Source organism: Bos indicus, chromosome 22, assembly GCF_029378745.1.
Source record: "Bos indicus isolate NIAB-ARS_2022 breed Sahiwal x Tharparkar chromosome 22, NIAB-ARS_B.indTharparkar_mat_pri_1.0, whole genome shotgun sequence".
NCBI classification, from domain to species: Eukaryota; Metazoa; Chordata; class Mammalia; order Artiodactyla; family Bovidae; genus Bos; species Bos indicus.
Genome location: NC_091781.1, coordinates 15,323,864 through 15,344,864, shown reverse-complemented (window position 1 = coordinate 15,344,864; position 21,001 = coordinate 15,323,864). Strand labels below are relative to the sequence as shown.

Sequence of the window (21,001 nt, the reverse complement as noted above, 5' to 3'; positions counted from 1 at the left end):
TGTCTCTTATTTCTGTCTTCTTTTTTAATAATTTTCAATATTGTGTTCTATTATTTTTCCAGTTACATTTATGTGAAATCTTCTTTGCCTGTCTTTTATATCAGTCACTTTCTTTCATTCTGACATCTATTTTATTTTTGTCCCATAGGCTTTTTAAGCCTTTCTTCAGTGCTCCTTATTCTATTTTCCTTTCTATCCATTCTCCCTGGGCCCTTTTTTACTTTAATCACCGTTTCTAAGATGCATTTGTCTTTTTTACTAATTGTTTACTGGGTGTCACTCTCATTTTGTATCTTTCTGTTTGTTCATTTGTTTGATATTTCTATTCTGAGTTTCAAATTTTCTTACTTAGAGGTTTTCTTTCACATTTATAATTGTTTAAGACTATTTTATTTAGATTCAAATATTTAAGTTATAATTTTCATCTAGTTCACGTTTTGTTGGTTGATTGGCTGTTTTTTTTTTTTTTTTGCTGGCAAATTCAAGATTTGCATTTTGAAACTTTATGGAATTTCATATTTCAAATATAATCTATGGATACAGAGGGCTGACTGTATTTCACCATCTTTTTTTTTTTTAATTAATTTTATTTTATTTTTAAACTTTACAATATTGTATTAGTTGATTGGCTCTTGTTTCTTTTTTATTTTGTGAGGGAAACAAAATGAAAAACTGACATACCACGACTCACTGTTTGTTTTATTCTTATAGTAATTTTATACAGATATTATCTGCTGTTTGTTCATTTCGAAAATGATTAATTTCCCTGGGCTAGCAGCAGTAGTTCTGGTTGGCCAGGATAAGAGGTTTGAGTGTGTACTCAGTTCCTTGGTTGAAGAGTGCTTCCTTTTCTTGGTAAAATGCTGTTTTTAAAATGAGTACCTTCTTTGTGGTGAGAAGTGCGAGCATTGCTCTGAAGTGTTTCTGAAGGACTGTAATTTTTACTTTCTTCTTTCCCATAATCACCATTTTCCCTGGGTGCCAGATCCTTCCATGTAATCTTTCTCCAAGAAATAGTGCCTTCCTAAGACTACATTTCTGGTTCTGTTCATTTTGAAGCTCCATCCCTGTGATTCTCCAGGAAACCATTGATCAAACCTGTTCTCAGTGGTTCCTCACTCACAGTAGAATTTTTTTTTTTTCTGGGGATGATCTTATTCCAGCACCATTCCAACTCTATTTCTCTCAACATTTTTTTTGGAGTCCTTGACTTGCCTTCCCACACAGGTGTGAGCTCTTCACACCTTACTAGATATGGATTTTTCCCTATTTTCAAGTATCATGAAGTTCACAGCATCCCCTATCTCCTAGTTATATTGCAGGCATGAATAATGGATGGTTTCATTTGTTCTGTCCTCATTCATCTGATTTATTATTATTATTATTTTGAGAATGTATGGACAGATTTGGACTTAGGTGGCTGCATTATGCTGGTTTGTGAGAAACCAGCATTCTCTAATAATACTTTACATCTTTTAAAAAAATCAAATTTAGTTTGGTATTTTTGGACACATAATATATGATAATTCATTTATGAACTAAAGATTACTTCATTTTATGTTTAGTTTACAGAATATTTTATATTATTTCGATTATCATTATACTTATTCTAATTTGTACCTTATTACTACAAAATATATTCCTGTTAATATATCTATCTTTAATAGGTTATATCTAATATATCATCTATAAGGAGCATGCTGGACTTATTGTAATAGTTTAATTGGATAAGGGGCATTTTAAATTTTAATTTTTATAAATATATAGTCATTGAACAAAATGTGAAAAAATTTCTCAGAAATTCACCACACTTATCAGTCTTAAATTTGTGAATTAAATCCTGTGTAACTTTTCCCCAAGCCATTAAAAAGTAGCATGATCTGTGTGTGTGTTATATCCATTATATGTATGTATTTTATAAACATACACTGTTTTTCCACTCTTGTTGAAGTAAAATAAAAACAAGTTAGAAATTATTTTAGACCCTAAGAGAATTTAAAGATCCTCTGCTGAAAGTGGGGTTGAAATAAGAATATAGATGCCACCTTCTGTAATATTTGTAGGATATTTTAAGTCAATATTCAGAATATTCTGGGGAACTTTTTATTAAAATGTAACATACATATACTTGTTATGAGTAGCAAGCTACATGAGTTTCCGGAAGTGAACATACTCCTAAGACGTTGAGCATTTTCCCAGAAGCCTCTTCTTGCCCTTTCTACTCACCACCACCCAACAGCAACACCTTCCCTGATGTCTGCTGCCATTTATTTTTGTCTCTTTTAACATTTTGTGTAAATTGCATCGCATGCCATGTTCTCTCAGTATACTTTTCCAATTATCTCAGTCTGTTGAAGTCGTTTGCCAGCGATGGCTCTTTTTAGCAGTTTTTCCCTCCGACCTGTTAATTAATCCTCTGGAATCACTGTGCTGGTTTGCACCGTGATGCTCCCATGTGGCTGGCAGTGAGCCGCAGTGCCCCCCAGACATGCCGTTTCTAGCTTTATTTTTTTTTTAATTTTTTTTAAATTTTATTTTATTTTTAAACTTTACATAATTGTATTAGTTTTGCCAAATATCAAAATGAATCCATCACAGGTATACATGTGCTCCCCATCCTGAACCCTCCTCCCTCCTCCCTCCCCATACCATCCCTCTGGGTCGTCCCAGTGCACTAGCCCCAAGCATCCAGTATCGTGCATTGAACGCGTTTCTAGCTTTATACAAATAATCATCAACATTACATCTCTAAATCCAGGAAAGAAATTGTCAGAGTGGTGGTTTATTAGAGAGATTAATAAAATATGAAGATATTTAACGATTTGGTGATGGAACAAGACAATTAGTGGGTTGCTAATTCCAAAAGTGAGTCTAAAATGGGAAAGATAATGTTACACTCCGTATGTTAGTCATATCCCTAACTGAAGAGATAAGTTGGCAGTCTTTTTAAAGCTTCATCGTTTTCATCATTCAATTGGTTTTACTTCCCTAAAATGTGCTGATTTCAGTGATTTTTTTTTAACATAATGCTTTCTGAGTATATTATGTGACTATGCTAGAGTATATTGAATGTTGTCATTTGAAGATAGAAGTGATAACTCCATTGCAAAACAAACAAACTAAATAAATCCAAAGCGCAGAGATGATGTTGGCACATTGTAGTGGCAGCAGATACTTGGGTTTGAAAGGAGTGGTTTCCAGACAACCCAAGGTTTGGAGTGACCATTTCCATTAAATTCCTCATGAACTGCTGGCATTCTGATATTGCAAACAGAAGAAGAAAAGAGGGGAGCAAATTTGAAAACCTGGTCCCTGCCCTTCCTAAATGCATCAGCTCCCTTTCTCTGCCATTTATAGGTTTATTTTAAGAACTTGGAAAGTGGAGAGAAAGCAAAACATTTTTTCTTACTTAATACTTCTACTCTCTTTCCATTACTTCCTCCTCAGCAAATGTGGTTAAAGCTCTTTGTGGTGTCAGAGAGGGTAGGTTCATTGACCTCTGACTGTGGTGTGTTGACCACGTCCCTTGAGGGGACATCTGTTCACCTAGCAGATTTGGGGGCCTACACACCTTGTGCCAGCCCCTGAGCAGAGTCAGACTTGGTCCTTGGCCTCTTGGAGCCTTAGGTAGTGTGGATACAAAGTGCCAAATGCTCATAGAGATAAATGAAGAATGGCTGAGGTGCAGAATAGAGGGTGGTTCTCACCCATGCTCAGATGGAAGAGGTTTCAGGGGGTCAAGAGTGAAACTGACTGCAGGGTGCCAGGCAGGGCTCCAGGTAGGCTGGACCGTAGTGGGCAGCAGCTCTTCTGGAGTGGCACATGTGGGAAGCAGTATTCAAAGGCCTCAGTGACGTGTTGAATGTGGAGTGTGTTAGGGTAGAGGGGTTCTCTGAGTGAACCCCTCACTCAGAGAGGTGTCCGGCTTGGATACTGGTTGGAGAACCACTCACTGAGACAAGCAATGCTAAAAGGGGACTGTGTTTTGGCAGAAGATCCTAAATTTGTTTTTGGGTTCTGCAGAATCTCGAGTATTTGTGTGACAGGCAGGAGGAGGCCAGTGGACAGTTTGATGAGCTAGAAACCCATGTCTGTGAATTGCCTGCATGGGGAATCCATGTTCCCTTTTCCCTGATGCTTGCTTCCCTGGCCCAACTGATGCATGTGGGCTGTACACAGGGCTCTTGGAGAAGAAAAGATGTACGTTAGGGAGACCTTCCTGGTCTCTTGGACTCCAGAAGAACGGCAGCCAGGCTAGAACGTGGTAAGCAGTGGACTATAGCTGCTGGTATGACCACTTTGAAGTCATGTCTCAGAACATACGCAGAAGAGGGTGGGGTTAAGGAAGTTGGAGCACTGACTTAGAAACTTGACCAAACTACTTTCCTCAAATTTGCTTGGGATTTTTTTTTTCTCCCCCCAAGAACCCAAGTCTTCAGAACTAGGTAGAAAATGTATTTTTAATTAGAAACGCACTCATACAACCATTATAGAAACTTGAAGTGTCATCGTTACCCGTGTGGAGAACTGCTTAAACAATAGCCTAGGAGGATGACTGAACGTGGTAAACACAGCACGGCACTCATTGGAGATAAATGACTCAGTTCATCCTAGAAATTCATTCTTTGCCCTGAGAGATTGGTCTCCACGTTTTCTTCCCACCTCTTCAGCTGTTCCTTTTCTACCTTCTCCCAGGACTTCCCCTCCTCTGGACGACTCAGCCATTCCTCCTCTCCTGTCCCTCCTCACTCCCTGGGCATTCCCTGTGGCCCTGGTGAGCAGTCTTCTTCCGCTGCAGCACCCCCTGTTGACCACCCACCTGGGCATCTCTACACCCAGACTGCCTCCAGTGGAATGTCACCCAGTGGGCTTCCAAAACTGCATTGTCTGGCACATCCACCTGCTGTCAGCTGGAAGGTGGAGTTGACTCTCCCTCACTCCCCGTCAGTCCAGCAGTCATTTCATCTGGACTAAAATCCCCTCCACTCATCGCCTTGTGCATAGCCTTAGAGCAGGTCCTTGCCATTTCTTGCCTGAGTTACAGCAAGTTCTTAACTGGCATCCTGGCTTGGGGCTCTCCAGTCCATTCTGTTGCCAAATGCTTGTTCTGAAACACAAATCTGATCTCATTCTCTCCTTGAAAGCCTTCTCTGGCTGTCCACCGTCTTTAGGATTCAAGTTCAGATTGAGTTTTGCAGGCCCAGGATGGAGAAGCTTGCAGCCCTGCCCCCTTGCTCTCCTCTGCACACCCTAATCATATTCAGCTCCTCCTGGCTCTTCCAAAGGACTGAGCTCTTGCTTGCCTGAGACTTTTAGTGCTTCTTCCTCCACTGAGAACCCACTTCAGGCAGATTTAGCCTAAATTGTTACTTTTGCACATTGGTTGGCCTGAAGACATAGTGCAGTGAGCATATCATTTTCTTTAATTATTCATTTCTAAGGCTCCCTCCTGTGTCCAAAGAACGACCGACTTCATGAGGCTGAGGACCCCTTGCAATCTTGAAGTGGACAGTGCCAGGTGCTCCCTTCCTGGCCTCTTTTCCTCCAGTGCATGGGCACAGCCCATGATCTATATTCAGTCGGTTATAACCTTGCCACTCCAGACTTTGAACTGGAAGCCAGTGACCCCCTGAGGCAGGGACCATGCAGAATCCACTGTGGAGAGGGAGACTGCAGTGGTGGCTCTTGTCGAGGGTGTTAGGTCTGTGCCCAGCAGCTGCAGCCCTGGCTCCTTTGCTGGAGAAGCTGTATGCGTGATCGTGAACATTGTTCCTGCTGTGTGATGGCCATGCCTGGTGTTTTAGATCTTTTGGAGGGTATGTGAGCTGCACAATAGCCTTTTAACAAATCTTTTCTTTGCCCAAGTAAAACAAAATTGGTGTTTGTGGCTTGCAAATAAGAACCCTGCTTGATGGAGGTAGATTTCCAGCATCAGTACCTGTAAGGAGAGAGAGCAGAATGGCATCATCCTGTCACTGGTGTGACACATCCCTGTTGCATATGAATCATAGAAAGCTCTTGGCTTGCACATGAGTGAGTGCTCGCAATACTGAACAAAAGGAGCTTGTGCTTTGTATGCAGTGGCATAGTTAAGGTCACAAGGCTTTGCCTAGATAAGAACAACAAAAACATTGGTACTGAAAGTGGTTCAGGTGTGTGTGTACTGATAACTGAGGACCTAGTTTTATTTTTATTTTTTTAATATAAATTTATTTAAATTGGAGGTTAATTGCTTTACAATATTGTATTGGTTTTGCCATACATCAACATGAATCCGCCACTGGTATACACGTGTTCCCCATCCTGAACCCCCCTCCCACCTCCCTCCCCATACCATCCCTCTGGGTCATCTCAGTGCACCAGCCCCAAGCATCCTGTATCCTGCATCGAACCTGGACTGGCGATTCATTTCATATATGATATTATACATGTTTCAATGCCATTCTCCTAAATCATCCCACCCTCTCCCTCTCCCAGAGTCCAAAAGACTGTTCTATACATCTGTGTCTCTTTTGCTGTCTCGCATACAGGGTTATCGTTACCATCTTTCTAAATTCCATATATATGTGTTAGTATACTGTATTGGTGTTTTTCTTTCTGGCTTACTTCACTCTGTATAATCGGCTCCAGTTTCATCCATCTCATTAGAACTGATTCAAATGTATTCTTTTTAATGGCTGAGTAATACTCCATTGTGTATATGTACCACAGCTTTCTTATCCATTCATTTGCTGATGGACATCTAGGTTGCTTCCATGTCCTGGTTATTATACACAGTGCTGCGATGAACATTGGGGTACACGTGTCTCTTTCAATTCTGGTTTCCTCTGTGTGTATGCCCAGCAGTGGGATTGCTGGGTCATAAGGCAGTTCTATTTCCAGTTTTTGGCTGTACTAGTTTGTATTCCCACCAACAATGTAAGAGGGTTCCCTTTTCTCCACACCCTCTCCAGCATTTATTGCTTGTAGACTTTTGGATCGCAGCCATTCTGACTGGCGTGAGATGGTACCTCATTGTGGTTTTGATTTGCATTTCTCTGATAATGAGTGATGTTGAGCATCTTTTCATGTGTGGACCTCGTTTTAAAGTATATGTTTTGTGTATATATTTTGTGGTGAAATATATATCACAAAATTTACCATTTTAAGTATACAACTTAGTGACATTAATTACATTCACAGTGTTCTGCAACCATCACCACTTTAAGTTTCCAAAACTTTTTTAATCACCCCAAACAGAAATACTATCCAGTAAGCAGTAACCCCCCAGTCCCTGGTCACGCAGTCCCCCCTAACCTCACCTTTATTTGCTATGAAGTTGCCAGTTCTAGGTATTTCATATAAGTGAATTGGTATAATTATTTGTCCCTTTTCCTCTGGCTTATTTAGCATAATTGTAAATAATGCTGCAATGAACATCAGCAAGGAAGTATTTGAGTCCCTGCTTTCAGTTCCTCTTGAGTATTTAGGAGTGGAATTGCAGATCATACGGCAATTCTACGTTTAATTTTTTGAGGAACTACCAAACTGTTTCCCACAGCACCTGTACTATTTTACATTCCTACCAGCAGTGCATGAGGATTCCAGTTTCTCTGTATCCTCACCAACACTTATTTTCTGTTTGTTTTATGGCCTTTTTGTTTGTTTGTTTCTTTTTAACTACCCCCATCCTAGTGGGTGTGACGTGGTGTCTCATTGTGGTTTGGAATTTCATTTCCCTGATGACTAGTGATGTTCAGTGTCTTTTCATGGTTGTTGTGGAGCATCTCAGTTGTATCAAGGGCATCTTGATCAGCTAATCCATTTTCATACTTGCATTTTTCCTAGAAATAAGCATATGAGTTCTCTCCCGTATATCATTTTATGGCCAGACTAAGCTCTCAAACATGAGTCCCCTGCGAGTATTAGTAAAGCCTTGACTGCAGCATTTTAAAAATTATCCCTTTTTGCAAGCTGAAAAGGGCTGCTGTGTAAAACCTACAGCTAACATCATACTTAATGGTAAAGACTGTCTGTCTGCAGATGACATGATCTAGTAAATAGAAATTCCTAAGGAATCTACTTAAAAAACTATTAGAACTACTATATTTATTAATTCAACAAGTTTACAGAATATGAAAGCAGTGCAATTGTATTCCTATACAGTTGCAATGAACAAACCAAAAATGAATTAAGAACACAATTCCATTTACAATAGTATAAAGAAGAGTAAAATGGAAGACTTAATAGTATGAAGATGGCACTATTCCCCAGTTGATCTATAGATTCAACATGATCCATATTAATATTTCAGATAATTTATTTGCAGAAATTAATCCTAAAATCCATATGAAAATGCAAGGGACCCAAAGCAATCTTGAAAAAGAACAAAAAAGCAGGAGAACTCACACTTAGCACAATTTCAAAGCTTTCTTTAAAATCAAGTAATCGTCTGTGTCATGAGAAAATACATAGAGATGTATATACGTATATAGTCTACTATATATACATATATAATATACATACATATAAAATAGAAATGAGAGTCAAGAAATCAGCCCACACATTTATAGTCAGTTGTTTTTTGACAAGATTGCTAGGATTAGTCAATTGGGGAAAGAACAGTCTTGTCAAAGAATAGTGCTGAGTCAGCTGGATATCCACATTCAAAAGAATGTCTCCCACTTAACACCATATACAACAACCAACTCAAAGTGGACCAATGGCCTAAATGTAAGAGCTGGGAGGAGGGAACTGCAGGATGGTAAGAGAGAGGATTTTATGGACCAGGCTTGGAAGGATCACGCTTTTACTTCTTCACATTCTGCTGGCTGTGAAAATTGCCCACGGCCATTAGGAAACAGCGTGGCCACTGGGAGGCTAGGAACTCTGTGTCCAGAGGATGAGGAGATGATTTAGGTGAACAGGTATCCCTCTCTGTTAGGAGGAGATTGCCGTTGGTTATTTGTTGGGATCTTTACCATTTTGAATTTCTCTTCCAATTGGGCCTGCCTCACCAAGTCCTACTACAGTTGTAAGAACTGAAAAGAAGTGAGAAAAGTAGCACTCAATTCTCTTTTTCTTGGATATAAAAAAAGAGTCAAGTTCAGCTAGCAAAGCTTTTTGCAGAAGTCCAAAAATATGTATTCTGTGATCTCATGCACCTGTGTGTTTGTGAAGGCATGATGCAAGCTTGAGACCACGATTATCTCTCTTGATCTCCGGCCTGTTTCCGTGTGAACAGAAAGGATGAACATGGTTCTCATTTGAGGTATGAAAGCTGTCTGAGGCTTTGAAATTCAGATAAGCAAACAGCACTTTATAGGAAAAACAAACCAATAATGGTTTGGAATGAAAACCAAATGTATAAATTAGACTTCACTGAAGATCCTCTGGAATGGCCATCAGAAAGTTAGACATCTCTGCATTGGAACCAGGGGGCCCTCACCTCATCATCAGGATCATGGGAGTTAATTTGCTCATCTGTCTGAGTTGGAGTCTCTTGACAACGTCTGTTTTGTGGGTTTGATATATGTATTTTCAATTGAAGAAGAAGTAATACTCCAGCTGTGAGTTTGTAATCAAATTGTAATGTGCTCTGTAGATATGATTACAGAGACTGATGGATGAGCTAAAGAGAAACAGGATTCCAGGGACATCATAAACAAGGCTCAGTGCTGTTCATTTTTAGGAAGCTGCACTCTGCAGTGTCTTGAGGGATCTTGCCTGCATATGATACAATAGAATCCTGAGCTGCTCTGTTAGTCCCCCCACCTCAGGTATACATCTGGTTTCTAAATGTGTTTAAAATTTATGCCTTTTTTCCCTAGTTCTATGTTTAAGCTAAATGTTGCATGAAAAATAAAAAATCATAGAAAGACTCCAAGTCAGTGTTGGTTGTAGCACAGTCTGCAGACTGGTCTGCAGCACTGATGTGAGTCCACAAAATGTTCATTTCTGCTCCACAGTGAGATAAGCACAGAAACTGAAGGGAAGCATTAGAAACTTCTAAGGCACTTTGAAGGCTCAGACGATAAAGAATCCGCCTGCAATGCAGGAGACCTGTGTTTGATCCCTGGGTTGGGAAGATCCCCTAGAGAAGGGCATGGCAACCCACTCCAGTATTCTTGCCTGGAGAATCCCCATGGATAGAGGAGCCTAGCAGGCTATACAGTCCATAGGGTTGCAAAGAGTCAGACATGACTGAGCGACTAAGCACACACACAAGGCAGTTTGACACTGCAGTTCCTTGCAGCTCATCTTGTTGACAGAGGCACGGGTCAATTAGAGTAGTGTTCAGCTCGTGCCATGAGCTGTGTGTTGTGCAAGGTAGGCAGTGTGGATTAGTCTGCTCTGGCTGTGTAGCTCAGTGCTGCAGGCTGCGTGGCTTAAACAACAGAAATTGATTTCCCACAGTTCTCAAGGCTGGGAACGCCAAGCTCAAGGCATCAGCAAGGTAGAATTTTATTCTGAGGCCATTTCCTTTCAGCTTGCATGTGACTGTCATCTCACCATGTGCTCACGTGGCCTCTTCTTCGAGTACATTGAGAGAATGGAGAGGGGAGAGTATCCCCGCCCCACTGCCCCCTTCTGTGTCAAGAGGCTAGCTCTGTTTATCAGGCCCCACCCTTGTGACTGCATTTAACTTTGGTTACCTCCTTGTAAACCCTGTCTATCTCCAAATACAGTCCCTTTGGGGTGGGTTTCAACATATGAATTTGGGTGGGACACACTTCAGTCTGAACACATAGGACTGTAGATAGGACCATCATGGACTGTGAATTTACTAAGTTGGTCCTTCACGGATGTTGGAGAAGCTCTGCAGGAGACCTAAGTAGGGGCTAGTTAACCAAACCCCAATTTAAGTGTACTCGCTTTAGCTTAAAAATGTTGGAATATTTATGAGCTGTATCTTGACATGCAGTAAAATCATTTTGTGTGAAATGTCAGGTCTTTAGAAGAGATTAGATTAAAAACTGGAAAAGATGGATTGGGTAGTTAATTCCTGCAGAAGCCTGGGCTTGATGTCATTAGAGCATGGTCACTGCTCTTGTAGCATAGCTGTCTTTGTCTGAGCAGCTGACTCATAAATCTGTGCCCCCATTTGCTGGCACTGGCCTCTGGCCGTCTTCCCAGGGCCCTTCTACCCTCATCCCCATCTCAGCCCTTCAGGAGAGAGCACAGCCACATCCCTGGGCCCCCACCCTCGTGCTTCCTTGTCTCTCATGATTTTAGATCTCAACAAATACTATCGTTACCTTCATGGTAACTCACTTTGAAACCAGGGAACCTTTTCCAGTTTCCCTTTGGAGATCTCTTTTGTCTCCCCGCCTGCTGATTCTGCCTCCAGAAGTTGCCTCCATTGGTCTCCTTGCTGAGGTGATGGCCGCCTCACAGCGGGCCACTGTGGCCATGCCTTGCTGGGGTCATCAGAGAGCCCCTAGTGCAGTCCTTGACTTCAGGCTCTTCTTTTCCAATCTCACCTTTGAAAAGCAGAGTTCTCACTCCATCACTTAGAAGCTGAAAAGTTTTTGCCTGTTTCCCTTTCTTAAAAAATAAAGTTTAGCCTCGTTACTAAGGAGTTTAAGGTCCTTTGTAATCTGCCTCTGAGCTGTGGTCCTTCCTCCCCACAGTACCATCACTCCAGCCTTTCAGCATACATACCACACCAACCACACCACACCATGCTGCCTCTGAATGCACACCAAATCCCTCTGTTTGCCTGGGATTTCCTTTCTTCTGGATTTTTCTCCCATCCAGCATCTGCTTGTCATCGGACCCCTTGTCCTTCAAGGTTCAGTTCAGACCTGATCTTTCCCGCAGGTCCCCCTGGCCTCCCCACTTGGGGTCAATGACTCGTGTGCTTGCGTAGCCAGTCATGGTCTAATGCAGTGTCGCCCTGATTCCAGGACAGGCTTCCAGTTTCAGAGGCATGCTTTCTCCTTCCCCATCACCAAGAGGTGCCTTTCTTATCCCTGAGACTGATGATTTGCATCTTCTCTTCTTCCTCCTCAGTCTGGCTAGAAAGGTATCAGTTTTATTGATATTCTTAAAGATCAATAAAACTTTCCTTTTCGTTGATTTTCTGTGTTTTACTCTTCTGTTTCTTTGGTTTCTGCTCTGATCTTTATTGTGTGTTATTTACCTTGGGTTTAGTTTGTTCTTGTCTTTCTGGTTTCTTCAGATGGAAGCTGTTTTCTCAGGTGCTTTAGAGGCATCCCACAAACTCTGGCAGATGCTGTTTTCATTTTTAATTGGCTCAAAACCTTTTCTGATTTTCCTTTTGACGTCTTCTTTGATCCATAAATTATTTAGAACTGTGTTATTTCATTTCCAGATGTTCGTGGGGTTCTTCACAGATCTTTTGCTACTGATTTCTTGTTCGTTGTAGTCAGAGGATACACGTTGTCTGATTTGAATTTTTTAAATTTATTGAGACTTCAATGTCCCATAGTATGGTCTCTCTTGGTAAATGTTCCTCGTGTACCTGAAAGGAATACGTATTCTGCTGTTGTTAGGGGGAATAGTCCGTTAAACGTCAAGTGGGTGAGTTGGCTGACGGTGTGAAGTGTATATCCATGCCAATTTTCTACCTACCTCTTCTGTCAGTTATTGAGAACAGTTTTGAAATTCCTATTGAAATTGTGTGTCTGTGTCTCCTCATGATTCGATCACTATTCCCTGTTTTTTATTTTTATCTAAAGCTCGGTTATTAGGCACATAGTTCTTTTGTCCTCTTCATGAACTGGCTCCTTTATTTTTATGCTATGATCTCTTTACCCTAGTGTTCTTTGTTTTGAAATCTGCCTTGTCTGATTCTAATATAGTAACTCCTGCTTTCTTTTAACTACATGGTATCCTTTTAAAAAAAAAATCCTTTTATCCTGTTTCAGTTCAGTCGTTCAGTCATGTCCAACTCTTTGTGACCCCATGAACTTCAGCACGCCAGGCTTCCCTGTCCATCATGAACTCCAGGAGCTTACTCACACTCATGTCCATTGTGTCAATGATGCCATCCAACTATCTCATCCTCTGTAGTCCCCTTCTCCCACCTTCAATCTTTCCCAGCATTAAGGTCTTTTCCAGTGAGTAGGTTCTTCATATCAGGTGGCCAAAGTATTGGAGTTTCAGCTTCAGCATCAGTCCTTCCAATGAATATTCAGGACTGATTTCCTTTAGGATGGACTGGTTGGATCACCCTGCAGTCCAAGGGACCCTCAAGAGTCTTCTCCAACACCACAGTTCAAAAGCATCAATTCTTCAGCACTCAGCTTTCTTTATAGTCCAACTCTCAAATCTATACATGACTACTGGAAAAACCAAAGCTTTGACTAGATGCACCTTTGTTGGCAAAGCAATGTGTCTCCTTTTTAATATGCTGTCAAGGTTGGTCATAGCTTTTCTTCCAAGGAGCAAACATGTTTTGATTTCATGGCTGCAGTCACTATCTGCAGTGATTTTAGAGGCCCCCCCCTCGAATAAAGTCTGTCACTGTTTCCACTGTTTCCCCATCTGTTTGCCATGAAGTGATGGGACTGGATGCCATGATTTTAGTTTTCTGAATGTTGAGTTTTAAGCCAACTTTTTCACTCTCCTCTTTCACTTTCATCAAGAGGCTTTTGAGTTCCTCTTCACTTTCCGCCATAAGGGTGGTGTCATCTGCATATCTGAGGTTATTGATATTTTTCCTGGCAATCTTGATTCCAGCTTGTGCTTCATCCAGCCCAGCATTTCTCATGCTGTACTCTGCATATAAGTTAAATAAGCAGAGTGGCAATATACAGCCTTGACGTACTCCTTTCTCAATTTGGAACCAATCCATTGCTCCATGTCTGCTTCTAACTTCTTTCCTTAATTATTTCCCAGTACTGAGTCAGGACTCTCTTGAATACGCTGTCTGAAGACCTGTTAGGTTTTCTGCCTGGTGGGGAACAGACAGTGTTCCCAGTCCTGTGCAAGCAGCAGGCACCGTTCCCTCCAGCCTGGTCGCGCGTTGCTTTCCTGGTCCTCAGGTGGTTTCCTCACGTTCTCATGTGTGGTGGTAAGTTGTCTCCTGAACACTTAGTGGGGCACTGGCTGCCCACCTCAGGAGTGGTCTGTTTCTGTGCCAGGCTCTCCCCTTTTGTACTCAGCCTGCAGACATTTGGTTCCATGCTCTCCCAGGACTCTCACCCTGACTCAGGAAGGGCTGAGAGAGGGCGGACCCCTTTCTCAGAAGGAGTCTGGCTAGTTAATTGGGTGACAGAGCAGCGCCCAGAGGCATGAAGCCAGCAGTGAGTTTGGTAGAATCACGCACTGACGTGAGTGAGCTGCCTTGGGCTGCAGCCACTTCTAACAGTGAGGTTGTCCTCCCCTTGGGGGTGCTCACCCTTCTCCCCACACCCACCCCAGCTTATAGCCAGGACCCTTCTCTAAGGCGGATAAGGCAATGGCACCCCACTCCACTACTCTTGCTTGGAAAATCCCATGGACGGAGGAGCCTGGTAGGCTGCAGTCCATGGGTCGCTAAGAGTCGGACACGACTGAGCGACTTCACTTTCACTTTTCACTTTCATGCATTGGAGAAGGAAATGGCAACCCACTCCAGTGTTCTTGCCTGGAGAATCCCAGGGACGGGGGAACCTGGTGGGCTGCCGTCTATGGGGTCGCAGAGAGTCGGACACGACTGAAGCGACTTGGCATAGCGTAGCTTCTCTAAGGAAGCACAGAAGGAGCTTGTGACCCCTGGGTTTATGTGACAAGACTGAGCGTCTTTACAATTCAGCCCTTGCCCCAAGAACCTCACTGTCCCGTGCTGCCCAGAAACACACCCCAGAGGCAGGCAGGGCCCCAGGGCCTCGGGGAGCTGGTGCCCTGACCCCTGCAGGCACACTTTGGGAGAGGTTTCTGAATTCAGGAGGGCATTTTCTCTCTCCAGAGAAACCTGCAGGTCTTGTTCTTGTCAGACCACAGATGTGAGCTTCTCTGATCCTCTGGGGTTTTAGAGCTGGTTCAGACTGCACATCCAAAAACTAAAAGTTGGAGCTAAGATGGCAGCCCACATAGGAAGACCGGTGATGCTGAGAGACACGAGCAAAATCTTGACTCTGTGTGTCTGTAGTCATGGTTTGCAGGTGAAGAGAGATACTTAGGGTTATGTTCTAAAAGATTATTTTCAGGCAGAGACAGGAATGAGATGTTAGACATTGATTCAATATGGAAGAGTTTATGCAGACTCCACTCTCAGACTAAATAGAATTGGGAATGTCAGTCTAGAGCTAGGATCTTGTTAAAATATTTTTATGAGATTTAGCAGATACTCTCAGATCAATAGATTAATATGTAGGCTATATTTTGTGGATTTAAGAAATCTAATTTGTGTTACAAGAGCAGCAGTTAAAAAAAAAAAGTTAAAGAACCGTAGTGTATAAGTAAATTATGTTGGAAATATAATAATACTTTTTATTTTGTGCATGTTACACTCCATTATTTTATTGCCATTAACTCTTTTGCATTAACTGTATTTGTATCACTTAAAGCTGTAGTCTTTAAAAAAATAAAATCATTAAAGTGATCATGAAATTTTGAATATTGCTTATAGAAATTCCCTAATTGGTCACAATCAAACGCTACTATTCTTGCTTATTAATGATTTTAATTAACTATGAAATGAAATGAACAGTACGTAGTTAATTTTTGTCATCTTGAAAACAGTATGATTGCACTGAAACTAAATACGATTGTATCCTACTTTGTAAAAAGGTAACCTTTTTTTTTTCCTGTCTAGCTGGAGGTGTGTATAGCATGAAGAATGCAGTTTCTAGTTGACTTAGAATAATTGGCGAGCTTTAAATGTAAATCTAGTAAGTTTAATTAACTGTCAGTTGAATCAAATACATTTTCCAACTCTACAAGCTTGCTCTCTTGCACATAGTGACAAATTTATTTAGGGCCAAGGCACTTAGAAGGCGCCTAATCAGACCATGTTGAAGTAATGACTTCATGATTTTTCTCATTGAAATTTCTACCAAGATAATGGTAGGTTCACATGCAGTTGTAAGAAATAATATGAAGAGACCCTGTGAACCTTTCTCTCACTTTACTCCAATGGCAACATTTTGTAGAACTACAGTCATGTCACAGGTTAGGATATTGACATTGAGACAACCCTCTGATCGTGTTCAGATTTCACCATTTTTACTTGCAGGTGTGTGTGTGTGTGAGTGTGTGTGTTCAGTTCTGTACAGTTTTCTTACCTGGGGAGGTTTGTGTATAAACCATCATAGTCTAGTTACAGAGCAATTCTGTCACCATAAGCATCTTGTCCTTGTGTAACCGCACCATCCTTCCCTCCACCCTCACCTCGTAACCCTGAAAAACCACCAATCTGTTCTCCATGTCCAGAATTTCGTCTTTAAAAAAATGTTAGGTAAAATAAATCATACAGTGCAGACCCTTTTGAAATTGGCTTTTTTTCACTCAGCACAGTTCCCTGGAGAGTGATCCAAGTGATTATGTGAATCAGTAGCTTTTCCTTTTTATTTTTGAGTATCAGTTCCATGGTGGGGATGCACCACAACTTGTGCGGCCGTTTACCCACTGAAGGACAGCTGCACTGATTCGGGTTTGTAGCTGCTACCAATCAAGCTGCCGTGGCATGTCGGTGCAGATTTTGTGTGAACATGTTTCATGTCTCTGGATAGATGTCCAAGGGTAACATGGCTGGGCTGTATGATCACTGCATGTTTAGTCGTATCGGAAACTGCCAGCTTGTTTGAGTGTCTATGGACTTTTACATCCCTTCCGGCAATGTATGAGTGCTCCAGTTTCTCCACATCCTTGTCAGAGTGGTGTTATCACAGGTTTTTATTTTAGTCACACTCATAGGTTTATATTGATACCTCATTTGGGTTTTAATTTACATTTTTCTGATGGCTAATGATGTTAAAAATCTTTTGGGGTGCTTATTCACCGTCTCTATATCCTCTAAAGTGGACTATCTGTTCATGACCTTTGCCCATTTTCTAACTGAATTTCTTTTCTTTTTTTTTTTAAATTTTATTTTATTTTTAAACTTTACAATATTGTATTAGTTTTGCCAAATATCGAAATGAATCTGCCACAGGTATACCTGTGTTCCCCATCCTGAACCCTCCTCCCTCCTCCCTCCCCATACCCTCCCTCTGGGTCGTCCCAGTGCACCAGCCCCAAGCATCCAGTATCTTGCATCGATCCTGGACTGGCGACTCGTTTCATACATGATATTATACATGTTTCAATGCCATTCTCCCAAATCTCCCCACCCGCTCCCTCTCCCACAGAGTCCAAAAGACTGATTTATACATCAGTGTCTCTTTTGCTGTCTCGTACACAGGGTTATTGTTACCATCTTTCTAAATTCCATATATATGCATTAGTATACTGTATTGGTGTTTTTCTTTCTGGCTTACTTCACTCTGTATAATAGGTTCTGGTTTCATCCATCTCATTAGAACTGATTCAAATGTATTCTTTTTAATGGCTGAGTAATACTCCATTGTGTATATGTACCACCGCTTTCTTATCCATTCATCTGCTGATGGATATCTAGGTTGCTTCCATGTCCTGGCTATTATAAACAGTGCTGCAATGAACATTGGGGTACACGTGTCTCTTTCCCTTCTGGTTTCCTCAGTGTGTATGCCCAGCAGTGGGATTGCTGGATCATAAGGCAGTGAATTTCTTTTTGTGCAGTTGAGTTTTAAATGTCTGTTGTGTGTCCTTAGAAGGTAGTCCTTCATTGAACGTGTAGTTTGCAAATATTTTCTCCCCATCTGTAGCTTCAGATAAGCTTTCATGGGAAAATAGTTTTCCATTTTGATGAGGTCCCATTCATGGCTTTTTAGTGTTTGGTTGTTTCTGAAAAATGAAATGAAAAATTGAAAAATATGAAGGTGTACCTTTAGTAGGATTCGAACATTTTTCTGTTTTATTTTATTTTATTTTTTATTCCCTTCTTTTCTCCCACTTTTGTTTTATCTTAAACATCAGCAGCTTTCTCTTGGTTGTGAAAATACTGTAAATTATTCCAACTCTAATTTATTTCCACTGTTCTAAAATAAGTACCTTTCCATTTTCCTCCTACCCTTCACAGCCACCTAGGATGTTTCTTTCTCATGTGACCACGTTATTTGTAAGCATTTGTTGGTGGTGGTTTATTTGCTTTAGTATTCACATCCTAACTGTAGAATCTTCGCTTTCTTCTCAAAACCACACTCATGTGCTGGTGACGTTCCGTTTTTATCAGTCAGTAGTAACAGCGGCTCCCTGGAGCCCATAGCGGAGATCCCTAAGTTTAACACGTTCACCCTCTCCACTCTGGAGAAGGCCATCCCCATCCATTGGGACCTAGAGATCAGCCTGAGTTTCTCTGGCCGCTGAGCCACCAGTGACTCTGCCACAGTCCAGCTACTGCCAGAGCTTTGCAGTGTTTCCTGTCCTAGGCCCTCTGTGAAGGGCTCAGTCTCAACTGTGAGGACCTCCAGGCAGGGCTGAGCTTGCAGGGAGGGGCTGGCAGTGGCAGGCTCTTGGTGGGGTCCTTCCCACATGTATTGTCTGTGTGCAGTGCTGGGTGAGGAAAAGCGTTCTGGGCGAGGAGGGTGCCCAGGTGCCCTGTGACCCTGCACTGTGGTGGTGGGGCGCTGAGCCTCGCCAAGCCTCTGTCCCTCCCTCCTGTGAAGCAGAGCTGAGAGGACTCTACCACCCACCCTGCTTCAAACAAGGCTTCAGAAAAATTCTGTTGTCTTTTCCCCACCTTCTGTGAACTCTGGTAAGAGGAAGAAGGTATCTAGTGATTTTTCCTGTTACTGGGGATGCAGAGAGAAACTGTTCATCAATTCTTGGGTGAAAAAGTAACAACATCAAATCTATTAGCAAAAAAAGCACTGACATAACGTGTCTTCATATGAAACTGAAGTGACCTCTAGAGTCTTCGAGTAAATAGAAATTGTAACTCATTCAGTTAATTCAGTAAGGATTTCTTACCACCTACTCAGTGCCAGACATTTTCTTGGCAGAGATGATACAGCATAAAACACACAAAAGAAAAAGAAAAATTTCTGCCCTCATGGAGTATATATTAGGGGGGAATATAGATAATGAATAAGTAAATAAAATACACAGTACATGTAGGTGGTAAGTGCTAAGGGGAGAGGTTGAGTGAGGAAGGGAGGTCAGCAGTATCGTGATGGGAGCGGTGATCCAGTTTTAGGAGTTCGGTCTGAGAAGGCTGCCCAGAGAGGATGACACGGAGGCAGGACCCGGGGCAGGCCTCAGCCCGCTCTGTTCAAGATAAGCAAAGAAGCACATGTGGCTGGATTGTAGTGAGCGAGGGAAAGTGTGGAAGGAGATGAGTCCAGAAATAGAGTGGAGAGGGTGGGAAGACCAGTCATATAGGGCTTTTCAGGTCAAGGGAAAGACTGGCTTAACTTCGGGTGACACGAGAGCTTCCAGAGGTTCTTAGCAGGGGATGAGTGGTTGGGGCCATGTGTTAATGGGGTCACTCTGGCTGCTGTGGTGACAGTAATGGGATAAGGGTAAAGGCAGAGGGACCAGTTAGGAGCCCATGGCAGGCAGTGACCTATGACCCTCAGCCAGGATAGTAAATGTGGAGGTGGCAGAAGTGGGCAGGTCCTGGATATATTTTCAAGGCAGAGCCAAAAGGATTTGATATCAGGCTGCAGGTGGGAGAAAAAAAGTGAGACATCAAGGACCAGATGTGACCTGAGAGCTTAGAAAATGGAATTGTCATCTCTGAGATGAGAACAGCATTATAAATGAGTCTTGGCGAATAAGATCTAGATAATACTGTAATAGCATTTTCTCTTTTTGAAAAGTTGAGGATTAACAAGCATATGGTGAAGTGTATTAAAGTGTGCTCATTTCATTTATTTTTGGCTACACTGGGTCTTCATTGCTGCGTGCAGGCGTTGTCTAGTTGCAGCGAGCAGGGGCTACTGTCTAGCTGTGGTGTGCAGGCTTCTCATCGCACTGGCTTCTCTTGTTGCAGAGCATGGGCTCCAGAGCACAGACTCAGTAGTTATGGCACGTGGGCTTAGCTGCTCTGTGGCATGTGGAATCTTCCCAGACCAGGGATCAAACCTGTGACCCCTTCATTGGCAGGAGGATTCCCAACCACTGGGCCACCAGGGAAGTCCAAAGTGTGCTCATCTTAAATTGCAGTTTTGCAGGAACACTGTCTCCTAAATATATTTTATTAATATTCATCACAAAAATGTTTAGAGGGAAGGGTTTTTCCTTCAGTTATTTACATGAGCACTTCTTTACCTTTTTTTGCTCTTCTGAGAAACAAGGTACATCTGTCTCTGCTACAAACTGAAACAGAAAATTCATTTGTTCTATAAGTATCTTTTATTCCTGTTACACATACTCATGATATCCTGGCCCTTTGAGACGAATAAAAAAGATATAACCTCTGCCCCAAGGGACCATATTATTTTCTTAAACATGAAAAAAAAAAAAACCAGATGTGAAAACTGCAGATAATTACCAGATAGAAGCAAACCCCGCTGACGTGACAGTTTCGGTGTCTTGACTGTGTGTGTGTGTCACCTGCTCCTCTGGAGTGTCTGTCACAAAGTGACAGTGTTTGGGTTCTACGACTTGACAGGTGACTGACTGAAAAGAGAATGTGAAGGAAATGTCTTAGCTCACTCCTAGTGACTAAGAGCGCTGGCTGAGGTTTTGCAGCACACCACAAGTAAAGGGCTTTGATGTGACATAATTTGGGGTGTCACTGTACACGAGTAAACCCTCAGTGATGATGACATCTCGAGAAAACGCATACACCTCAGTCAGTCCATGAGTGAGATAATATCAAGGGGAACCAGCCTGTAGGTAGTCCTCAAGCCCAGCCAGAGAAGTGCCCCGTTAATTAAAGCAGTTCTAATTTCATTCTGATTTTCCCATAGGAAAAGTCGCACAAGAGAGAATTTTATTCTGACCAGGCATCCAGTGTTCGGCATTTTATAGAAATTACCAGACA

The 21,001-nt window shown here is 42.0% G+C and overlaps 1 protein-coding gene across 5 annotated transcripts in view; it reads left to right on the top strand.

Moving 5' to 3' along the window:
• ANO10 (anoctamin 10) overlaps positions 1-21,001 on the top strand; it is a 229,148-nt gene that overhangs the window by 85,679 nt on the left and 122,468 nt on the right. The window lies entirely within an intron of this gene.